Here is a 17,006-nt window from a genome sequence, read left to right on the forward strand (position 1 = left end):
TGCACCTAATAGTAAGATTGGTTGATTTATTTCATTTTATATATTTTCATGTATATTGTTGTATATATATTTATTTTTTATATAGGTTTCTTCAAAGAATTGATGGTAAGGTAGCTGCAGAACCGTAGCTCTTATGTCTTTATTATATATCATAAGGACCTAATTAAGAGCTATGGTTCCGCACCTAATAGTAAGATTGGTTGAATTATTTCATTTTATATATTTTCATGGATATTGTTGTATATATATTTATTTTTTATATAGGTTCCTGCAAAGAATTGATGGTAAGTTAGCTGCGGAACCATAGCTCTTAGGTCTTTATAATATATCATAAGGACCTAATTAAGAGCTATGGTTCCGCACCTAATAGTAAGATTGGTTGATTTATTTCATTTTATATATTTTCATGTGTATATGGTTGTATATATGTTTATTTTTTATATAGGTTTCTTCAAAGAATTGATGGTAAGGTAGCTGCGGAACCCTAGCTCTTAGGTCTTTATGATATATCATAAGGACCTAATTAAGAGCTATGGTTCCGCACCTAATAGTAAGATTGGTTGATTTATTTCATTTTATATATTTTCATGTGTATATGGTTGTATATATGTTTATTTTTTATATAGGTTTCTTCAAAGAATTGATGGTAAGGTAGCTGCGGAACCCTAGCTCTTAGGTCTTTATGATATATCATAAGGACCTAATTAAGAGCTATGGTTCCGCACCTAATAGTAAGATTGGTTGATTTATTTCATTTTATATATTTTCATGTGTATATGGTTGTATATATATTTATTTTTTATATAGGTTTCTTCAAAGAATTGATGGTAATGTAGCTGCAGAACAGTAGCTCTTAGGTTTTTATAATATATCATAAGGACCTAATTAAGAGCTATGGTTCCTCACCTAATAGTAAGATTGGTTGATTTATTTCATTTTATATATTTTCATGTGTATATGGTTGTATATATATTTATTTTTTATATAGGTTTCTTCAAAGAATTGATGGTAAGGTAGCTGCGGAACCGTAGCTCTTAGGTCTTTATAATATATCATAAGGACCTAATTAAGAGCTATGGTTCCGCACCTAATAGTAAGATTGGTGGATTTATTTCATTTTATATATATTCATGTGTATATGATTGTATATATAATTATTTTTTATATAGGTTTCTTCAAAGAATTGATGGTAAGGTAGCTGTGGAACTGTAGCTCTTAGGTCTTTATAATATATCATAAGGACCTAATTAAGAGCTATGGTTCTGCACCATATAGTAAGATTGGTTGATTTATTTCATTTTATATATTTTCATGTATATTGTTGTATATATATATATTTTTTATATAGGTTTCTTCAAAGAATTGATGGTAAGGTTGCTGTGGAACCGTAGCTCTTAGGTCTTTACAATATATCATAAGGACCTAATTAAGAGCTACGGTTCCGCACTTAATAGTAAGATTGGTTGATTATTTTTATTTTATATATTTTCATGCATATTGTTGTATATATATTTATTTTTTATGTAGGTTTCTTCAAAGAATTGATGGTAAGGTAGCTGCAGAACAGTAGCTCTTAGGTCTTTATAATATATCATAAGGACCTAATTAAGAGCTATGGTTCCGCACCTAATAGTAAGATTGGTTGATTTATTTCATTTTATATATTATCATGTGTATATGGTTGTATGTATGTATATGGTTGTATATATATTTATTTTTAATATAGGTTTCTTCAAAGAATTGATGGTAAGGTAGCTGCGGAACAGTAGCTCTTAGATCTTTATAATATATCATAAGGACCTAATTAAGAGCTATGGTTCTGCACCTAATAGTAAGATTGGTTGATTTATTTCATTTTATATATTATCATGTGTATATGGTTGTATGTATGTATATGGTTGTATATATATTTATTTTAAATATAGGTTTCTTCAAAGAATTGATGGTAAGGTAGCTGCGGAACCGTAGCTCTTAGATCTTTATAATATATCATAAGGACCTAATTAAGAGCTAAGGTTCTGCACCTAATAGTAAGATTAGTTGATTTATTTCATTTTATATATTTTCATGTATATTGTTGTATATATATTTATTTTTTATATTGATTTCTTCAAAGAATTGATGGTAAGGTAGCTGCAGAACCGTAGCTCTTAGGTCTTTATGATATATCATAAGGACCTAATTAAGAGCTATGGTTCCGCACCTAATAGTAAGATTGGTGGATTTATTTCATTTTATATATTTTCATGGATATTGTTGTATATATATTTATTTTTTATATAGGTTTCTTCAAAGAATTAATGGTAAGGTAGCTGTGGAACTGTAGCTCTTAGGTCTTTATAATATATCATAAGGACCTAATTAAGAGCTATGGTTCCGCACCATATAGTAAGATTAGTTGATTTATTTCATTTTATATATTTTCATGTATATTGTTGTATATATATTTATTTTTTATATAGGTTTATTCAAAGAATTGATGGTAAGGTAGCTGTGGAATAGTAGCTCTTAAGTCTTTATAATATATCATAAGGACCTAATTAAGAGCTATGGTTCCGCACCTAATAGTAAGATTGGTTGATTTATTTCATTTTATATATTTTCATGTATATTGTTGTATATATATTTATTTTTTATATAGGTTTCTTTAAAGAATTGATGGTAAGATAACTGCAGAACCATAGCGCTTAGGGACCTAATTAAGAGCTATGGATCCGCACCTAATAGTAAGATTGGTTGATTTATTTCATTTTATATATTTTCATGGATATTGTTGTATATATATTTATTTTTTATATAGGTTTCTTCAAAGAATTGATGGTAAGGTAGCTGCGGAACAGTAGCTCTTAGGTCTTTATAATATATCATAAGGACCTAATTAAGAGCTATGGTCCGCACCTAATAGTAAGATTGGTTGATTTATTTCATTTTATATATTTTCATGTGTTTATTGTTGTATATATATTTATTTTTTAAATAGGTTTCTTCAAAGAATTGATGGTAAGGTAACTGAGGAACCGTAGCTCTTAGGTCTTTATAATATATCATAAGGACCTAATTAAGAGCTATGGTTCCGCACCTAATAGTAAGATTGGTTGATTATTTTCATTTTATATATTTTCATGGATATTGTTGTATATATATTTATTTTTTATATATGTTTCTTCAAAGAATTGATGGTAAGGTAGCTGTGGAACCATAGCTCTTAAGTCTTTATAATATATCATAAGGACCTAATTAAGAGCTATGGTTCCGCACCTAATAGTAAGATTGGTAGATTTATTTCATTTTATATATTTTCATGTGTATATGGTTGTATATATATTTATTTTTTATATAGGTTTCTTCAAAGAATTGATGTTAAGGTAGCTGTGGAACCGTAGCTCTTAGGTCTTTATAATATATCATAAGGACCTAATTAAGAGCTATGGTTCCGCACCTAATAGTAAGATTAGTTGATTTATTTCATTTTATATATTTTCATGTATATTGTTGTATATATATTTATTTATTATATAGGTTTCTTCAAAGAATTGATGGTAAGGTAGCTGCGGAACAGTAGCTCTTAGGTCTTTATAATATATCATAAGGACCTAATTAAGAGCTATGGTCCACACCTAATAGTAAGATTGGTTGATTTATTTCATTTTATATATTTTCATGTGTATATTGCTGTATATATATTTATTTTTTAAATAGGTTTCTTCAAAGAATTGATGGTAAGGTAACTGAGGAACCGTAGCTCTTAGGTCTTTATAATATATCATAAGGACCTAATTAAGAGCTATGGTTCCGCACCTATAGTAAGATTGGTTGATTATTTTCATTTTATATATTTTCATGGATATTGTTGTATATATATTTATTTTTTATATATGTTTCTTCAAAGAATTGATGGTAAGGTAGCTGTGGAACCGTAGCTCTTAAGTCTTTATAATATATCATAAGAACCTAATTAAGAGCTATGGTTCCGCACCTAATAGTAAGATTGGTTGATTTATTTCATTTTATACATTTTCATGTGTATATGGTTGTATATATATTTATTTTTTATATATGTTTCTTCAACGAATTGATGGTAAGGTAGCTGCGGAACCGTAGCTCTTAGGTCTTTATAATATACCATAAGGACCTAATTAAGAGCTATGGTTCCACACCTAATAGTAAGATTAGTTGATTTATTTCATTTTATATATTTTCATGTATATTGTTGTATATATATTTATTTTTTATATAGGTTTCTTCAAAGAATTGATGGTAAGGTAGCTGTGGAACCGTAGCTCTAAGTCTTTATAATATATCATAAGGACCTAATTAAGAGCTATGGTTCCGCACCTAATAGTAAGATTGGTTGATTTATTTCATTTTATACATTTTCATGTGTATATGGTTGTATATATATTTATTTTTTATATAGGTTTCTTCAAAGAATTGATGGTAAGGTAGCTGCGGAACCGTAGCTCTTAGGTCTTTATAATATACCATAAGGACCTCATTAAGAGCTATGGTTCCGCACCTAATAGTAAAATTGGTTGATTTATTTCATTTTATATATTTTCATGTATATTGTTGTATATATATTTATTTTTTATATAGGTTTCTTCAAAGAATTGATGGTAAGGTAGCTGCAGAACCGTAGCTCTTAGGTTTTTATAATATATCATAAGGACCTAATTAAGAGCTATGGTTCCGCACCTAATAGTAAGATTGGTTGATTTATTTCATTTTATATATTTTCATGTATATTGCTGTATATATATTTATTTTTTATATAGATTTCTTCAAAAAATTGATGGTAAGGTAGCTGCGGAACCGTAGCTCTTAGGTCTTTATAATATATCATAAAGACCTAATTAAGAGCTATGGTTCCGCACCTAATAGTAAGATTGGTTGATTTATTTCATTTTATAAATTTTCATGTATATTGTATATATATTTATTTTTTATATAGGTTTCTTCACAGAATTGATGGTAAGGTAGCTGCAGAACCATAGCTCTTAGGTCTTTATAATATATAAGGACCTAATTAAGAGCTATGGTTTTGCACCTAATAGTAAGATTGGTTGATTTATTTCATTTTATATATTTTCATGTATATTGTTGTATATATATTTATTTTTTATATAGGTTTCTTCAAAGAATTGATGGTAAGGTAGCTGCTGAACTGTAGCCCTTAAGTCTCTTTGATATTTTTTGACTATTTGAGGAACATCTATGTTCAATAAAATAAATTTGTAATAAAATCTATGTTCCGCAAAATAAATTTGACCCCGGTTTTATATAACACGGTAGTTTCTCACTTTCCATTTTGGTCAGATTCTTTTAATCATATGCATTTGCTTTGCAAATGAATGTTTTTCATTGGATAATTTAACAGTTTTTCCTATTTTATTATATTTTATGATAAATTAGAGTTCAAACTTGTGTATCGTTACTTTTGTTGACTAGTATATTTATATTTCATTTCAGTTCACTCACAGATGTTTAATTTGTAATTTTGGATTTTTGCAGATTCAGCTTAGAGAGGATGTTTCAGTTGTCGACCTTGAATATGGCTAACAGACCAGGAAGAGTGGCATATAGATTTCCGTAAGTCTATACTTTATACTCTATACTCTATATTCTATATATTTTATTTTTATCACAGATGAAGCTAAATCTACTGTAAGCTTTTAAGAGAGCCTGCTTTGATAGAAGTGACAACAATTTTTCAAACATCACTAATCTTTATTATTTGTTTCCATTACAGAGTTCTTACGGAGATATATAGGTTACAATACTGTATTTATTATTTCTGATGGTCTTTATATGTCCTATGTGTGTAATTGTTTGTCTTAAAGAAATAAAATATGGTATTGACTATTGATTTTAATGGGATAAAACAAACAGAAGAAATCAACTTAAATACCTTTATAAAGTATCAACACCATTTTAAGAAAGTTTTGCAAATACTAATGGTATGATATTATACACCATTACATGTACATTGGCCAGTTGAATTCTTATCATGATAATTAAAACAAAAAAAATTAAAAGATAACTGTATTAGACATTATAAATGTTTTTCTCACAGTAGCCAATTGTGAATGGTGAGAACATATTTTCCAAGTTAGAAAACTGAAAACTAAAAATTGTGAAAACATCTACCCGACCGAGAATTATTTTACCAGTTTAATATTTAAAGAAACAATTTGTACCAAGTATATTAACAAGATTTTCTAAAAAAAATAGCAAGAGTAAATCCTGAGATTGGAATAGAGCTTCCAAGATTTGTTAATTCAATGGGAGATAACTCTGTAAAATATGCAGATTTTAATGCAGTTGATATTCAAATCATTATTCTTTGACTTCCTTTTAGTTTTCCATCTTTATATATAAATTTTACAAACTTAGGTGTTGATGTTATACTATTGTGAACATGTAGTAAGAAATCAAAACAATATTTAGTAAATGTTTATGTTGACAGAAATGGATTTATAAAATATATAATAATGTATCCATTTTAATTCCTTTTAGGTAACCTTTCTGTGACATGATTTTCATGGTGTTGGATTATAAAACTTTGGGGTCTAATACATCTAAAAGGAAGGTAAGTACCAGCATGTTATTCCAGTTTTGAAGAGAAAAAAAAAAACCAAATGTATTATAAAATTTCTTTGGAAAATTCTCTCTAGGCTTTTAGGAGTTGGTCAGAAGTCTACTCTTTCGTTTATCAGCTACCATTATATAAGTAAATCTTAGGATCTGATGTAATTACATAAAAAGTTTGCTGGGTTGCTGGATAGCTTTAGACGATTTATAATTACACAATTTATACACATGCTCTCAACATCTATTACATATTTATAGACTACCATTGTTTATATTAAATATATATAAGTATACCAACAATGATCAGTTTAAACAATTTTTGATGATGAAGCATTTTATATTTCAGGTTAACATCACAGCTTGTCCGTAAGGATTGAGGTTGGGAATGGCCATTGGAGCTGACTTTTTTGGTAAGAGAATTAGTACATAGATTTATGAACTATTCAACTTAGAGCATGTCACTAGATTTTTGTCTCGCTTGACAGAGTCAAAAAGCGAGACTTAGGTATGCTGTTTCCGGCGGCGGTGGCGGTGTCAACAATGTATTAGTTTGTGATTAGGTCTAGTTTGTGGTGAACCACAAGTTGTAGGTCAATCATATTTGGTATACAGTTGTATTAGCATTGGCACATCTCAATTCCATGGAGATTATTTGGCCCTGCCCCCTCAGTCATGGTCTATTGACTTTGAAACTTTTGCTTATTTTACATGTATTAGTTTGTGATTAGGTCAGTTTATGAGGAACCATTAATGGTAGGTCAGGGACTTTCTATACTAACGGGACTCGTCTCTATTGATTTTAACTGATTACTAAGCCGCCTGTTTAAAGCTACGATCCAACAATAAACTTAGTTTCGTATCTCTGATATACGATGCTTGTAGTTATTTGCATATTTCACAGTTCATTGTAATTATATAATTATTATTAGTTGTTAATATAAAATCAGATTAATAGCCATTTATGATGACAAAAAATATAGGATTTTGAAAGAATGATGAATTATTAAACTTAGATGTATCGTTTTAAAGAACATCCCACGTGTGTAAAATGGTTTACCGTATCAAACAAGATGGCGGCTACTGAAAATTCAACGAACAAATACCTCAAAGTTCAAAGATCAATATTTAAAAAACGATCCGAGAAATCTTTTGAAAAACAACATTTTGCAATGACAAAATGTATAAAATTTCATAAAAACGAGTTTTTGTTAAACTTGAACATATAGTTATGAAGAACACTCCGTAAATGGGAAATGATTTGCTATAAAGTCACGTGACATCAGCTACGGCCGAGATCAGTCTGATAATTTGTATAGACATCGTTATAAGTGACCAGTCCCGTTAGTATAGAAAGTCCCTTGGTAGGTCAATGATATTTGGTATGCAGTTGTATAAGCATTGGCACATCTCATTTCCATGTAGATTATTTGGCTCAGCCCCCTCAGTCATGGTCTATTGACTTTGAAAATATTGCTTAGTTAACATGTATTAGTTTGTGATTAGGTCAGTTCAAGAGGAACTATTAGTGGTAGGCCAATGTTAATTGGTATTCAGTTGTATAAGCATTAGCACATCTCATTTCAATGGAGAATATTTGGCCCCATCCCCTCAGTCATGGCCTATTGACTTTGAAACTTGCTTAGTTTACATATATTAGTTTGTGATAAGATCAGTTTAAGATGAACTGCTAATGTTAAGTTAATGATATTTGGTATGCAAATTTATTGGCATTTATAAGTATCGTTTCCATGGAGATTATATAGCTCCACCCGCTCTTCATGGTTCATTGACTTTGAAACTTTTACATAGTTTACTACAAGTTAATGATTGTGTTTAGGTTTGTTTAAAGGGAACAACTTATAATAAGTCAATGATATTTGGTGTGCAGTTGTATTAGCATTGGTGCATCTCATTTACATGAAGATGGTTTAGCCATGTACCTCAGTCATGGTTTATTGACTTTGAATATTAGCCTAACTTGTTAAGTATTGCCATTTTAATTTCAACATTTGCACAATCAAAATTACAAAAAATTGAGACATAATTCTATGATAACAGTTTATTCATGTTATAAGTGTATGTATAATTCGGAAGGGGGTATCAAGATACAAGTAAGGGAAGTCAAAGATTTGAATTTTGGATATCTTCTCTCTGTTTTTTTTTTTATCTAAATTAATCCCGCACTATATAGAAATTAAGAAATGTAGTATGATTGCCAACGAGATATTAATCAACCAATAACCACATGACAAGGATGTTAGCAACTATAGAATGCCATTTTATGGTCTTCAACAATGAGCAAAACCTATTCTGTATTGTAAGCTATATAAGGCCCCAACATGACAAAATGTGAAATAATTCATATGAGAAAACCAATGACTTGATATAGGATAAAACAATAAACAAAACAAATATGATAGACAACAAACAACGACTTGTTTTTCATCTTTTTTTGCCAACAAAGACTGGTAGTCTAAAAGTTATGTCCACGAGTCACTTTAAAGCTAGGTAAAGAAATGTTATATGCATCATAATTGTAATGCCCAGGTAATTATTCTTTTGCATTAAATATTGTTTCAATTATTTTCACATAGTTTTGACAGATATGTTTAAGAATGAATATTTCTTTTTCAGGTAACTTTAACTGTGGCTGCATGAAAATGATTGGGTGACTGTACCAGTAAAGAATGTAATTCCGACAATTTTTGTGTATGTTTGAGAAAATGTTTATAATTTTTTACAAAAAAACAAATAGTGTAAAGATTCTCCATTTTCAACAAGATTGTAAGTTATAGATAACTTATTTTGAATTTTAAAATCTTTCTTTTTTTTACCATTAAAACCAAAGGATATATTCAGGTAGCTCTACTCATGTCCATTCTTGACAATTTTTTTGTCATGCATATTGATACTGAATTGGTTTTTGGTATGTATAGTTTTGTTTTGAGTTCATAGTTCAGATTCAATCATGTATTCATTATTTTTTTTCCCCTGTGGCTAGATTTAATTGGTACTTTGAAAATGAATTGAAATGGACCAATTTTATTTGAAGACCTACTCTTTTAGATATATTAATAATGGTCCGTGTCTAGTCAAAACACTTCCAGAAGTTAAGGATGGAGAATCTTGAAAAAAAAAGAAAAAATGAAATGTATATTTTGGCTTTCACCGTTGTTAAATATATATCTTTTCCGATTTTTTTCGTTTTTTTATGCCCCTGCCATAGGGAAAGGACGTCCTTCTGTGCTTTTGTTGTTCCTTTTGTCCCATTTTTGTTTCTGCACTAAATTTTAAGAGTAATGCCCCTTTATCAGTTGGAAAGTTGCAAATTTGGGCAGTGAGTCACTTACTTTTCTAGAGTTATGCTCCTTTTTCAATTTTTAAAATTGCAAAGCTTAAGCAAGGGCATCGTGTCCTCAGACACATTCTTCTTTTATTTTTTAGCTGAGTTTAATATAATTTATATTTTTATCAATTGTTTTGTTCTTAATAATTATACATTTTTTTATACTGTCTAAAGTATACTTCCTGAGATGGTCTTTAGAGCATTAGGTTTTGGACTCAGGTTTCCAACATTTTCCCACTACAAATTCAGTTTTTAAAGAAGTTTGACCAAGTTCACTCGTTTTAGTTGGTTGTCATGGTTGTTCCTGGCAGGGAGATTGTTGATGATAGAGATTTTGTCATTATTTAGTATTTAACTTGAAATACAACATAGAAGCATTTCATCAATTATAATTTTTATGATTATCTTTTATGTATATATATGCTTACAATTTGTATACATGGATATTGTTTTAAAAATCATTAAAATCTGGTGTCCAGATGAGCTGTCTGGGTTATCAGGAACATGAATATATTGTTAGTTTTGTTTAAGCCTAAATATTTAAGGGATTATAGAAGTTATAGTAATATTATATGAATTATAAGTCTCGTTAATGAAATTTATTTGAGAATGTCATGGACCATAAAAGTACAGGTCAAGTTAGATTTTGATTTTTATACCCCACGCAAAAAAAGTTGCGGCGGGTATAATGTTTTTGACCCATCCGTCTGTCTGTCCGTTCGTCAGTCAGTCCTGTTCTTGTCATCGCAACTCCTCTGAAATCATTCACTCATTCATTTTTAATTTTGGTATTTCATTTACTGTTGTTTTTTTCTGCATGCAGGTGTATCTGCTCAATTACCTGGTATTAGATCTAAAAATCTAGATTAAATCTGGACGGCAAATGCCAGTAACAGGAAAGAGGTTTCTGAAATTAGGAGAGTTTCACATGATTTTATTTCAATCACTCAGTTAAGTTTAGTTTATGACTATTTTATTTCTGATCGAGACAAAAGGGATAGCCACAACTTATGAACTTGTAGAAATTGTATAAATGGATTCAAGTTAATATTTCGAAAGACGCACACTGCATACATATGGGATAAAAACACGTTGTTTAGGTCCTTTGTGGTTTTTTTATTCACGTTTGTGCTACATTGTGCTCTCTACACAAATGAGATCCTTTGCAGTGTTTTTAGAGGCCAGTATGTGTACATGTATGTTGTGGGACTTGTGTCACATGTTGATTTGAAAAAGCAGTTCAAGGAACAGATTATGTATTGCCTATTGATTGTGTATTGTGTATCAGTTGAACAAAAAAAACAACATTCATTTTCATACAAAATACACAAAAAATGCTGAAAAGTAGCTTAATACCAACACTTAACATCCTCCATCCTAACCTTAAAAAAGATCTCCTGTGAAATTACAAGGCCAAATTTACCAGACTTTATCTGAATGCTTCTTAGAGTATCTAGTTTAGAAAGACTTGGCCACTGATGCTTAAGAAAGAACATAGGCCTAGGGTAAAATGCACTTTTTGGCTTGACTTTCAATAATTAAAGCAGCTAGCAAGAGTAAACAGTTCAGATTTATCTCTATGTAATTTTCAGAAAAATAGGACAATCCAGTTTGAAATTTTTTCTTGATTATTTTGGGTTGATACCACTGCATGTGGACTACCAGCCCCCAAGGGTATCAGTAATCAATACTTGGGTATTGACATGATTTATAACAAACTTTTCTTAAATTGTCCGTTTATAAATTATAAAATTATTAAGAAACTATTAAGCTTCAACTCCCTGAGACAAAAGATGACCTTAGAAGGATTCGGCTTTTATTTTTAGTAGATATAAGAAAATGTGGTATGAGTGCCAATGAGACAACTCTCCATCCAAGTCAAAATTTATAAAAGTAAACCATTATAGGTCAAAGCACGGTCTTCAACACAGAGCCTTGGCTGACACCGAACAGCAAGCTATAAAGGGCCCCAAAAATTAATAGTGTAAAACCGTTCAAACGGGAAAACCAACGGTCTAATCTATATAAAAAAACGAGAAACGACACACACTTATGAACCACATCAACAAACGACAACTACTGAACATCAGATTCCTTATAATCATGTCAATACCCAAGTATTGATTACTGATACCCTTGGGGGCTGGTAGTCCACATGCAGTGGTATCAACCCAAAATAGGTCCATTTTGGTGATAATAGCTCAACTGTTTTGGTTCTTATACAGCTTTGGCTTTCAAATATTTAGCTTTGAGCGTTCTTTAAGAAGGTTATTCCAGAAAAGAACTTCAGACGCATGAAAATTACAGTGTTTTCATTTTTTTAATACTAATATAATAGATATTGAGAAACAGCAAAAATTTTTGAACACCAGAACACTTAATTAGTTCTACAAGAGACATAAATACAAAGAGATTGGCAAGACTGTGAAATCACATTAATAGACCACTTTCCAGTTTGTTGCATTTCCGTCAAAATCTTTGGTTTTAGTGGACCTCATTTGTGGGTTTAGGGGCATCATCACTTTCTCCCCCTGTTGAGCGAGCGTTGAAAAAATATGATGCTATATTGACTTAAATTATCTTGCAAATTAAGTTCTTATAATTTATAATAAGCACTGCTGTCATTAGGAAATTTTGATTAGAATATTATAAAATCATATCATTTTTTAATATGAAAAATGATTTTCTAATATAAATCAATATTAAAAAAAGGGAATAAATTCCTCAACGGCTTGCCATATATATTAGGGTCTGGATGGGCGTCCTTAATTTCTGTATACTATAAATTTTTAGGGCATTTTTCTTTATCTTAAAAAATAATGCTTATTCCGTAAAATGCTCTTGAAAATCATTTAAGGTGGATTAGCGGTATATATTTCCTCAGATAGAATTTTCTTGTACTTTGCCTTAATGAAGATTTTACTATGCTTTTTTTTAAAATATAATAAATAGTATGGGTAACTATTTTCCAAGCTACAAGTCGTGCAAAATTGCACAAATTTGCATAGATTGTTCATGAAAAAACACAATTTTGTGAATAAATAGAAATCTATGAGATAGAATTTTAAATAAAATATGAGAAGATATTATTTTTTTTTTTAAGAAACAAGTGTGGACACAGATCAGTGTGGATAGTATGATTGGATGTATGACAGTGTTTTATATGACAAAAAGAGTTCTATGTTTTATGTTTTATGTTTTCTATGTATTAACTGTGCTGCACAATGACAACCAACCTGAGCATTAGGAATGTTGTTAATTTAATATTTAGTTTTTTATGTTCAACACGGGCATGGAAGAGACACTAATTGCATTAATTACCAAATGATTATGATAGAATATGTTCCACATCTTTGATTTTGGATACATTTTGTAGCTAGGAGAGGAACACATAATAGGTTCATTTTTTCATAATGTGATTTTTTTATATGGGAGATGTTATCTGAGAACATGTATTTGCTTACTATTTGTATGGTTCTATTTATATTACTTTGTGGTGGATCGTCAGTATCATAAGTAAAAGATTTCATTTAGATGTTGAAATTGTTTCTCAGATTAGAATGATTTTTAGTAATGACAATGCCTGACATGATGCTTGGGGCTAGATGAACTAGAAAGTAAACTTCTGTGTTATTTTTTATTAATTCTTTGAAAATATCTCCTCCAAAGCTGGTCAAAGCAAAAAAAAGTTTTGACCAGTATGAAAATGATATCAATAAAAGAACCTTTGTGAGCATGCTTCAAAGACTCATAACTAACTACAGAAGTCATCTGATAAAATTTCAAGTGGATATTATGAACATCTACTTAATATGTCTAAATATCCAAAAAGTTATAGTATTCAATATGAACAAGAGGCTCTCAAGAGCCTGAATCGCTCAGCTGTATTTCAGAGAAGATTTTTAAATGTTAGCAAACTCGATGAACAAATTGTGTAAAATTGTCTTTAAAGGGCAATAACTCCTTAAGGGGTCAATTGACAATTTTGGTCATATAAACTTTTTTGTAGATCTTACTTTGCTGAACATTATTGCTGCTTACAGTTTATATATATCTATAATAATATTCAACATAATAACAAAAAAACTGCAAAATGTTGTTAAAACTACCAATTTGGTGGCTGCAACCCAACAATGGGTTGTTCGATTCGTCTGATAATTTCAGGGCCGATAGATCTTGACCAATTAAACAATTTTACCTCATGTCACATTTGCTCTAAAAGATTTAGTTTTTGAGATATAAGCCAAAAACTGCATTTGACCCTTATGTTCTATTTTTAGCCATGGTGGCCATGTTTGTCGATGGATACAAACTTCTGATACAATTTATAAACAAGATACCCTAAGGAACATTTAGTTAAATTTTGAAGGTAATTGGCAGAGTAGTTTCAGAGGAGAATATTTTTAAATGTTAGCAAACTTGATGAACAAATTGTGTAAAATTGTCTTTAAAGGGCAATAACTCCTTAAGGGGTCAATTGACAATTATGGTCATATTAACTTTTTTGTAGATCTTACTTTGCTGAACATTATTGCTGCTTACAGTTTATATATATCTATGATAATATTCAAAATAATAACAAAAAACTGCAAAATTTTGTTAAAACTACCAATTCGGTGGCAGCAACCCAACAATGGGTTGTTCGATTCGTCTGAAAATTTCAGGGCCGATAGGTCTTGACCAATTAAACAATTTTACTCTGTCACAATTGCTCTTAAAGATTTAGTTTTTGAGATATAAGCCAAAAACTGCATTTGACCCCCATGTTCTATTTTTAGCCATGGCGGCCATGTTTGTCGATGGATACAAACTTCTGATACAATTTATAAACAAGATACCCTAAGGAACATTTAGTTAAAATTTGAAGGTAATTGGCCCTGTAGTTTCAGAGGAGAAGATTTTTAAATGTTAGCAAACTTGATGAATAAATTGTGTAAAATTGTCTTTAAAGGGCAATAACTCCTTAAGGGGTCAATTGACAATTATGGTCAAATAAACTTTTTTGTAGATCTTACTTTGTTGAACATTATTGCTGCTTACAGTTTAAATATATCTATAATAATATTCAAAATAATAACAAAAAACTGCAAAATTTTGTTAAAACTACCAATTCGGTGGCAGCAACCCAATAATGGGTTGTTCGATTCGTCTGAAAATTTCAGAGCTGATAGATCTTGACCAATTGAACAATTTCACCCCATGTCAGATTTGCTCTAAAAGCTTTAGTTTTTGAGATATAAGCCAAAAACTGCATTTGACCCCTATGTTCTATTTTTAGCCATGGCGGCCATGATTGTCGATGGATCTAAACTTTGGATACAATTTATAAACAAGATACCCTAAGGAACATTTAGTTAAAGTTTGAAGGTATTTGGCCCAGTAGTTTCAGAGGAGAAGATTTTTGAAATAGTTTACGACGACAGACGACGACGACAGACGACGGACGCCAAGTGATGGCATAAGCTCACATGGGGCCCTTTGGGCCCAGGTGAGCTAAAAAGGTATTGCAAAAATATTCTCTTTTCAATTTTTTTTGTTATATGAATACAAATATAAGTGATACCTGGCAATACAGTAAGGCAGTTTTGTTGTGGTATGAAAGTGTAGTAATTAACATTTACTGTTAATTCACACAAATTAAGAAATAAACAAATGAATAATAAATGTTGAACATGTAAAATGAAATATAGTTTTAGAAATCAATTAGTCCAGATAGGCCTTATAAATTTTGGTCTTTTTTTTAACATACTGAATGACCATTTACACTCAGGACTGATTCGTCAGTAGGCGCAGTACAGATGTATAATAAAATGCTCCGCTGGGGCGCAGCTTGATACGACCGCAGAGGTCGAACCCTGAACAGTTGGGGCAAGTATGGACACAACATTCAAGCTTGATACAGCACTGAATTTGGATTGTAATTAAATATTTGACACAGCATAGGTTTCTGACACAGAATGAATGTGGTCTAAGAACTTAAAAAATTTTAATTAACCTATTCAAACCATATCATTATTATTTGCTTTTATATATAAATCAGAAATAACCAATTTAAAATGGAAAATTTTAAAGAAAAAAAAGGAAACCCCCCAAATTTTTTGAACCCCCTTATGATTCATCACCCCCAAACTCAATCCCAGCCTTCCCTTTGTGGTATGGTACCTTGCAGTACAATTTCAGAGAGATCCATACATTTGAACACAAGTTATTGTCCTGAAACTAGAAAAATGCTTGTTTTTTTGCCCCTTTATGGCCCCTAATTCCTAAAATTTTGAGGCAATTACCCCCAAAATCAATCCTAGCCTTTCCTTTGTGGTATGGTACCTTGCAGTACAATTTCAGAGAGATCCATACATTTGAACACAAGTTATTGTCCTGAAACTAGAAAAATGCTTGTTTTTTTGCCCCTTTATGGCCCCTAATTCCTAAAATTTTGAGGCAATTACCCCCAAAATCAATCCTAGCCTTTCCTTTGTGGTATGGTACCTTGCAGTACAATTTCAGAGAGATCCATACACTTGAACACAAGTTATTGTTTGGAAACTAGAAAAATGTTTATTTTTGGCCCCTTTTTGGCCCCTTATTCCTAAACGTTTTGGGCAATTACCCTTAAACTCAATTCCAGATTTTCCTTTGTGATATGGAACCTTATAGTACCATTTCATAAAGATCCATACACTTACACACAAGTTATTGTCATGAAACTAGAAAAATGCTTGTTTTTTGCCCCTTTTTGGCCCCTAATTCCTAAGATTTGGAGGCAATTACCCCCAAAATCAATCCCAGCATTCCCTTTGTGATATGGAACCTTGTGGTACAATGTCAGAGGGATCCATACACTAACACACAAGTTATGTCTGGAAGTTACAAAAATGCTTATATTTGGCCCCTTTTTGGCCCCTTTTTCCTTAACTGTTGGTACCATAACCCCCAAAATCAATCCCCACCTTCCTTTTATGGTATTGAACCTTATGGTAAAATTTCATAGAGATCCATTCACTTAAACTAAAGTTAGAGTGCGAAAATCAATGTGTCTTCGGACGACGACGACGCCGGACGACGACGACGA

The 17,006-nt window shown here is 30.7% G+C and overlaps 1 protein-coding gene across 1 annotated transcript in view; it reads left to right on the top strand.

The window, feature by feature from the left end:
* The window catches only part of LOC127735875 (uncharacterized), a 125,331-nt gene extending 108,765 nt beyond the window's left edge, over positions 1–16,566 (top strand). Inside the window, exon 3 of the transcript XR_007998631.1 lies at positions 16,305–16,566. The gene's annotated coding sequence lies outside the window, so the exon portion shown is untranslated. The remainder of the gene's footprint in view (positions 1–16,304) is intronic.
* The last annotated feature ends 440 nt before the right edge of the window (positions 16,567–17,006 follow it).

This window comes from Mytilus californianus, unplaced genomic scaffold (genome assembly GCF_021869535.1).
Source record: "Mytilus californianus isolate M0D057914Y unplaced genomic scaffold, xbMytCali1.0.p SCAF_3, whole genome shotgun sequence".
NCBI lineage: Eukaryota > Metazoa > Mollusca > Bivalvia > Mytilida > Mytilidae > Mytilus > Mytilus californianus.